Source organism: Thermobia domestica, chromosome 1 (genome assembly GCF_964235325.1).
Source record: "Thermobia domestica chromosome 1, izTheDome1.hap1.1, whole genome shotgun sequence".
Lineage (NCBI taxonomy): Eukaryota > Metazoa > Arthropoda > Insecta > Zygentoma > Lepismatidae > Thermobia > Thermobia domestica.
The window spans coordinates 106,784,849-106,793,365 of NC_137454.1; positions in this window are offsets into that span (position 1 = coordinate 106,784,849).

An 8,517-nucleotide genomic window follows, 5' to 3' on the forward strand; every position below is an offset into this window, starting at 1 on the left:
GGGGCAATCGCAACCTTGGATCCGCCCCTGCTATAAACGTGAAATGACTGGTAGATTTTATGTTGCTTCTGTTATATTCTTTTTCATATTCACTGTGTGTGTGTGTGTGTGTGTGTGTGTGTGTGTGTGTGTGTGATGCGAGTGAAGTTACATATAATTCAGGAAGTTTATTTTTAAAAAATAAAAAAAGATAATTCTCTATGACCTCAAATCACACGCCACTTTTTTTTTTTACGTATGTTAAAATATTTCGTTCATTTGTAAGTAAATAAAATTTTAAATATTCTTATGGAATAATACTTTCTTTCTTTCTAATTATCCAATCGAGTCTTGTAATCAACAGAAGAATCGGTTAAGTTTTGAACTTTTGCCCGTTGACCTTTGTTTAACTCTCTCAATCATTTAGATATATATACACTCTTTCTTTTGTTCTTCCCTTGATAGAACCACAATATTGAAAAGACCCATCCATAAGTCTGTGTATAAAAGAAGACTGTTCCTATGGAAATCAATATCATTTTTAGTATTTGTGATATTGGTTTTGTTAAAATGGATATTTGTTTATCTTTAGTCGTTGGATTTTGTATCTACTCTTTATCATGTGTTCTTACTTTAAGAATAATACAGGATATCCGAAAAAGATTGTACGGTACCCTTTATTTTTTTTGTAGGTGCCCAGTATGTGGAGAGAGCTGTCAGTGACAAGGATTGCTATTAGATACTTCAAATTTTGATTGAAATACTCGCTGTTCTTAAGACCACCATTTTTTCAAGATGGCGGACACACAACAACAGAGGGCATTTTGTGCTGGGAATACGCAAAGACAAACGTCCATTATGACAATTCAACGCAACTTTCGGTTACATTTTGGGTTCGATCCTGACAAGAACTCCACTAAGATGACAATAAGTTTCGCACTGTCTCCAGTGTAGACATGTTGGGATTCCTGGAAAATGGTGATTTTAGGGACAGGGTATTTTCAGTGATGAGGTAATCTTCCATATCAACGACAAAGTCAACAGAGTAATGTTCAAATCTGGGGTTAAGAACACTCACGCTAAATCATTGAGTATATCAGAGAGTCTCCAAAGTAGAACGTCTGTGCTGCCATGTGCAGAACGAAACTTTATGGGTCATTTTTCTTTGCAGAAAAAAACTGTAACGGGACACTCGTATCTTCAAATGCTCCATATGTGGTTGATAACCACAACTTGAAGAGAACTCCCGAGATTTATTTTCCAACAGGATGGAACTCCATCCTACTTCGATAATGACGTGAGATAGTATCTGAATTGACATCTCTCACAGGGTTGGGTAGGTCGCACTGGTCCTGATGAAACTTTGATGAGATGACTCCCGAAATCTCCAGACATGACACCATGAGACTTCTTTTTATGGAGCTTTGCCAAAGACCATGTCTTTGTCCCACCATTGCCTTGAGATTTGACAGAACTGCAAGAACGGATCACAAGCTATTGTTGCCGTTATAAGAGACATGTTGATTCGAACATAGGACGAAATGGACTATCGACTATTGTGTTTTTCAGATGTAAAGCATCACGGGCAGTAGCCAATGCTGTGCGATATTCCGCGCGGTGTTGCCGGATTTCGGACTCCCCTTTCCCTTCTCGCTCTTCCTCTAGTTGAGATTATTACACATACATTGGCAACATTATTCACAATGTAAATATACTATTTCAGCAAACTCAAAGATTTTGGCTGTGTATCCTAGAAGTATATATAGCAACTGAATAACCTACCTATTAACTTATTCCAGTGGAACTGCTAAACGTTCGTCTTCAACACTACTTTCACTATCGTCTATGTCAATTAATATTTCGCCATTGTCTGAATCTGACTCTTGTAAATTTTTTATTATGAGTTCCAAAAATTGTAAACACACAAAATAATTCTTCGAGCTTCACTTCGTAGCACTTTTTTTAAAAAAAAGAAAATTCCGCACTTGTACTGGGTTTCCTTAAAGACATTGTCAACTATAATTTTGGAGAACAAATGAACTACCACGAAAGAAAGCAACCCAGACACTGATGAATTCTGTTTATGCTAGAAGAGAAGCTGCGTTCCTACACACACAATCAGCTCCTTTGCTTCCATGTCTGTTCCTATAATAACATACTCTTATACTTGATGTAGGTCTCACAACAACAATCCATCTGATTCGTAAGCAACACGATATGGTCGAGTTTGTTTTGGGTTACAATAATTTATGACACCACTCAGACGCCTGGTGCTTTTGCATCCCTGCTAGAGGAATAAAGAAGGAGTACGTAATTGGCCACACATACGTAAGGTATTGAAACGAAGAAAAAAATCATACTGCGTTTCTTCTGTCGAATAAGGAAGAATCTTGTATGAAGGCAATTTCAAAACAATATTACGAATGTCCCATACCTTCTGTTCTTCCACATGAGCTCCCGCCGGGAATCGAATATATATATAAAAAATAGATATATGAATCAAATTGCAGAGGCTTATTATTTAATTCGATCGCTTACTATTCTCAAGGGTGTAGAAACGGGGGAAAAGAGGGCCTTGACTTTCCAAACTATTTCCAGCCCCGAAATGAGATTCATCTGGTATATGTTTAGCAAACTTATTTAATAGTTAATGCAAATTAGGAACGTTTATAATAAAATACGATTTAAAAAAAAAAGAAAAAAGAAAACATCATCAATACAGTTTCTGTACCTAATTACAAGAATGCTGATTTCTCTGTAAATTGGGGGGGAGTGCATTCAGATGCAGAAAGCATATATGATGATTTTAAGACAAATTGCATTCAAATTATGCCTAATATTGCACATTTACAAATAAAATGAGGGGCCCTGGCTCCCTCAGTCCCCCCAGGATCGGCGCCCTTGCCTAATTAAAACAACTAATTAATTATATGCTTTATATTCTCATTTTCCTAACTGGACGCTCACCGTGTGATCTCACTACTATATTATTGCATAATAATATCTGAGTTGATATTTTTTCGAGTTTTTTTCCCTTTAGTATTTTAACCTACATAAACACAAAATCGGATAAACAGACTGCTAGAAACAGCATTTGTTTTCTTATGAATAGCTTATTGATTTATCTCTTACAATCCAGTTTTCAATTTCAGTACTGTCAGGATCCGTCTTTTGTTAAGGTAGCATCGAGAAAACATAATATGTATATAGTATACATGGTGAGTTAAAATGCTTTTATATTCTGAAAGAGGTCATTTGTTCTGTTCTTAATGTGTGAAAAGCTTTCCTCCCCTGAAAGTAATGTTCCCCTAGAACAACCTGCTGGTTACACCCATGATTATTTTGTAATAAAAGTTGAGTTCTATTTCCAAATTGAAGAAAAATCCACTGGAAATTAGACGCGGGACTCATCACTCGTTTTACTAATTGTTTTATATGGAAACCTTTAAAAGCGTGTATCATAAGAACCAGTTGACATAAAAAGATGTAGTTTTCACGTATGTGTTCGTAATTCTTTTCTCTACTTCGTAAAGTGAGCAGTTGATGTGCTAATACAATATTTCTACTAAGCGCCTCTGGTATTGTCAACATTCGCAGTAGCGCGAGAAGTCAGCGTGCAGGACTGCTTGTCGCGAATTGTCAACACCGCTCAAAGCCAATTGGACGCCGCGTGAAGCCAACTCAAGGCCATGCCGCTTATCATCTGAAATCTGCTTTAGACACCTGCCGTGTCACGAAGGGCACCCATATTGAATCTTTGTAGGGAAGGTAAAAAACACTTTGTTATATTACTTGCTTTTGGTATATAAAGTATTCTAATATCACATTAGCTTTCCCAAGAATGAATATATATATATATATATATATATATATATATATATATATATATATATATATATATATATATATATATATATATATATATATATATATGTGTGTGTGTGTGTGTGTGTGTGTGTGTGTGTGTTTGTGTGTGTGTTTTTGTCGGACACCCTCTGTGATTTAAATATGCATTTTTCTGCTTGTATATTCAAGTTTATTACTATTATGCATAACTATTGTGATAGTGGAATGTATGAAACCATCCAGAGTTGGGTAAATACACACATGTCCAAAGATGCTGCTTTCATTCACTTACAAGTATACAGGAACAGTGCACTATATCTCTTGATAAGATAGTTCTGCCACGCTAATAGGCTTCTTTCATGACGTATTCCAACCACAGTGCTTTCAGATAACGAAATATCCTTTCCCAATATATCTGAAGGAACTTTTACTAATCAAACTCCTTCATCGGTACCACCTACATACCATATTTAGTCCAACCCTGGAGTCCTGATTTACGATGCATACCCGGTCTCTGAACGTTTCCACTCGTTGTGTGTATTTGGATCATAGTTTTTTGTCGTGTTACCCTTTACATTCGACACATTTGAGCCCTATCAAAAATCCTAGACCGATTCTTCTGCTTCGTCACCCAGGGATTATCACTGGATGCGGTACAACTACTAGGAGTGCGCAATTTATTACCATTCTGTTAATCCCTGGTTTTATAGACCTCCCTTTATAGGGTCACATTCAGAACCGTACTTTTGCAGGAACCTACAATTGGCACTGCATGTCCACCCTAGAAATTCAGTTACCCCAGTCGTTGTGGACCAAGTAGTTGGAATAGATTCCTGTAAACAGCGCCAAAGACTACGGGACAGGCGATATAGTTCTAGTACCCAACCTCTTATCCCTTTAGGAAGTAACCAAGTTCCTGGGCAACATTCTCAAGATCTCACCAGTATCTGATTCTGATTCTCGCCGTCCCAGTTGTTAGTAGAAAGCTATTTGTGTTGAGCAAAATTCACCGAGTGCCAAAAGCTCCTATTGAAGTTTGTAAGTTTTCTCATTTAATATCTTAAAAAAAAAAAAAAAAAAAAAAGATAAAATAAAAAAATAAAGATCTTTTGGTCTGCTCACTCACCTGACTCGTGGAAGCTGTATAGTTCCTAAAAGTAAATAAATTAAGTTACTTTGCAACTTTAATTTATTTCCTTGCAAAAGATACCGGTACATCGTAGGCTGGTAATTATCAAGTCTTAGATAGGACCACCATCTGTCTCAAGCTTAGTCTAGGCCATGGGCAAAACTATCCTGTAAAACCAAGACCTTTCAGATTGATTAGTGGCAGGGCCGGCTTGTTCATTTAGACAACCTAGACGGCTGCCTAGGACGGAAACGTTTAGGGGTGGAATGGCCAACGCCCTACATATATAGGAAGAGGAAGTTAATAAAAAGTGGGATCACCAAGATCGATTACTACTCATTTATATGAGCGGGAGAACATATATCTGGCAGCGGCGTAGCATAAGGGAACGCCAGTATGCCCGGCATCCTTTGGTAATAAGAAAAAGTACGTATTTCATTATATATAAATTGTTTGCTTCTAATTATCACAAATATTTCCACTGCAATCTTCTAAATGCGCTCTCTCGCCTTACTTTGACAAGCGGAACCTACGCATGCGCGTCACTCAGATGCACATTCATTCTTTCCTCTTGTATGCTATGTTCCTTGGGCATCCAGGCCTACTACAAGCATCGGGGTTTTCGTCTGCTTTCTGTCGAATGCGCATGCCCAACTATTTGCTTTCTCGCTCCTCTTCTCCCCTCGCAACTCTACATTTTGCTTTAGATATAAGCTGGCATATTCTCAAGTATTTCCAACGCTATCTATTTTGAACTAAGCTATAGTGTCAGTACAGGACGTACGAGTGCTAACTGCAATGAAATAGAACAAAACAAATGCCTTTTTGAAGCACGTCGGTTATGTAAATAATAGTATAAAAAGAGTTATGCTTTAATCGTAATTAAATGCATCGTAATTTTAATCGTAATTAAAATTACGTAATCAAATTCCTATCCGTGTAGCACCAAATACCAACCTCTTCCACCTTTCCCGCCCTAGACTGTCGATTATTCAAAGGTCCTTCTTTTACAGAGCACGAATTTTATATACTGTAATCAGATAACAATTGGCGTGTGAACATTTTTAAATCTACTCAGCTTTTGACAGAATAATTATACAAATTCAAAATAACTAAAAATGAATTAAGAAACTTCATCTTTGCTTTGTCTTAATCATCTTATTTTATATTTACATTGGACATCGACATAAGTTTACATTACAATAAAACTGCAATTTCCTGTTGCCCTGTGGTTATACTAGTAAAATTTCATTCCAAATGCCACAGCAATAAACATGTTTTAAAAACAATTGGCTTATAGATTACTTATGAGGCATTGGCAGTAAGTTTTATTTTATTTAATGCTTAAACAATTGGTAACAATGTAATGGTGTGGTGAAAATGTCAGGGGTGATAAGGCTTCACTTTAGTTTGGGTTTGAGGAAGAAGGAGATTATGGGGGCGCAGACATGTTTTTCACCTAGGATAGCCGCCTCTGGTTAGTGGCTGTGTTCATATTCCTGGTCGCTCGAATTACAATTTAGGGTTTATAGAAACTTTTTGCTAATCAGTTTTAAGAACTTTGATTTGTTTACTAAACTTGTGTGTGGATGCCGCACTAAATAAAAAACCACACCGCAGGTCTACCACAATATATTAGTTGTTCAATTCGTTCGAAAGTTGTGGACGAAATAATAATAATATGTAACAGATGTAAACTGATTTTTGTACAGGGTTTTACTGAGGAAATAATTGAGGTTGATATTATTTTGGGTACTCAGCGAATACATGTATTTGTTGAACTTTGGATGTCCTATACCGTGTGAGCTGCTTTTAGCGCTTCGAATAACCATGCGAATATCTACAGTACATTTATTTCTCCATGAGTAACTTGAACTCTAGATCATACACCCCTTGTATAAGAATGACGTTAACAATGCTATTTATTCTTTTGCTATTCAACAATTAGAATGATTATTAACTGCAGTCATGTTCACTTTTCGTCACATGCAAGTCTTGGCATAAATTGTCATCTATTTATAAAGAGAAAAGATTTCATGTTCCAAGATGGCGTTTTCGTAGTTGAAATACCAATTCATGTGAGCACTTTTCAGGTTTTCAGGAATTAACAAATATAAAGTGCTTATGTCCTTCACATTTCCAATCAGATTCTCTTTATTACACATGACAGGTGACATTCTAGAATTGCAGTTGTATTTTTCAATGCTTTATTGCATCCGTTGAACTCCAGCCAAGTAATCAAACTTCTCCACCCAACCCGGCTATTTTTCCTCTGAAGCTGTAGCTGATGATACCTAACATATTGATAACTACTGTGCACATTTCCTTGGATCAGCTGACAGCGATCTACCTCACGCTTCTCAACTGTGAACATTTCAGAAAATCTTGTGTTTTATCCGTAATATGTAGTCAAGTTGCGGAAAAGAAACAAACGAAAAGTTTTAATTAATAAAATAAAATTTTGTTTCCAAAACAAAATTTTAGAAATTCCGAAAAATTTTAAATTAATTCATTGTACGTGGTATTTGCTTAAAGCAGACAGAAGGTGAGAATTAAATTCTGAATTTGAATATCTGGCAACACAACATAGGGACGTCATTTCAGACTTCGTTCGAGGGGGAGGGGGCAAGAGCACCACAGACATAAGACTTTCATGTTTAGTACTAGTATATAAATAGACAATCGATCAAAGTATATGTATTTTTCAAACTCTTGGGGGGATCAATTGTCCCCTCCTGTCTCCCTAAATGACGCCCCTGCACAGCAACTTGTTAACACGAAATCTATTTGAAAGGACAGTATGGAGTACGTAGTTTCAAAAGGAATATCAATGTTAGGTCTATATTCAGGTAACACCAACAAATAATGTTTAAATTTTGACTTCCAATTGTAAATTTCCTCCCCTTTCATAGAAAGACTAAAAGTTAACAATTTTGATTTATAGTTTCACTCGTCTTGGATTCAATTCTATTAAAGTAATTTTTTACAAAATGCATTCGCTTTAAAACTACATAATTGCACAATTACCTTATCTACATTAATAATAAATAGTCACCAAATTCAACTCAGAAAAAGAGGACGGGCAGAAAAATATGGTTTTACCATAATCTATCTTCCTTCCCTCACTCAACTTGGGTTTGGTTGACCATTGCTTTCAATTCCTCTACAATAAGACACTAGAATTTTATATTGCAATTTTAGGGGCCAACTTTTAATGACCAATTAGTATATTTACTGCCAATATCAAATGAAGGGGTAATTTGGATAAGGGCATATCAACCTATTTCCGGTAAAATGAGATATACATATTTTCTGCAAGTTTGAGCATGTCCGTATGTGTTTAGGTGGTGTTAAGGTAATATCTCTGCTGCGTAGCGAACGCCTGTCTCCAAAACCTGTGTATAGTGTGTGAATACGTTGGTTAAATGGATAAAGGCGTTTGTTTTCCTGCTCTTCTGAAAAATTGAAGAATTGATAGTTACGCCCTTATCCAAATTTACCCCTCAAATTATATTTACTGTAATATTCCTATTTAGATAACGATACTCCTTTAAATTGTTAAT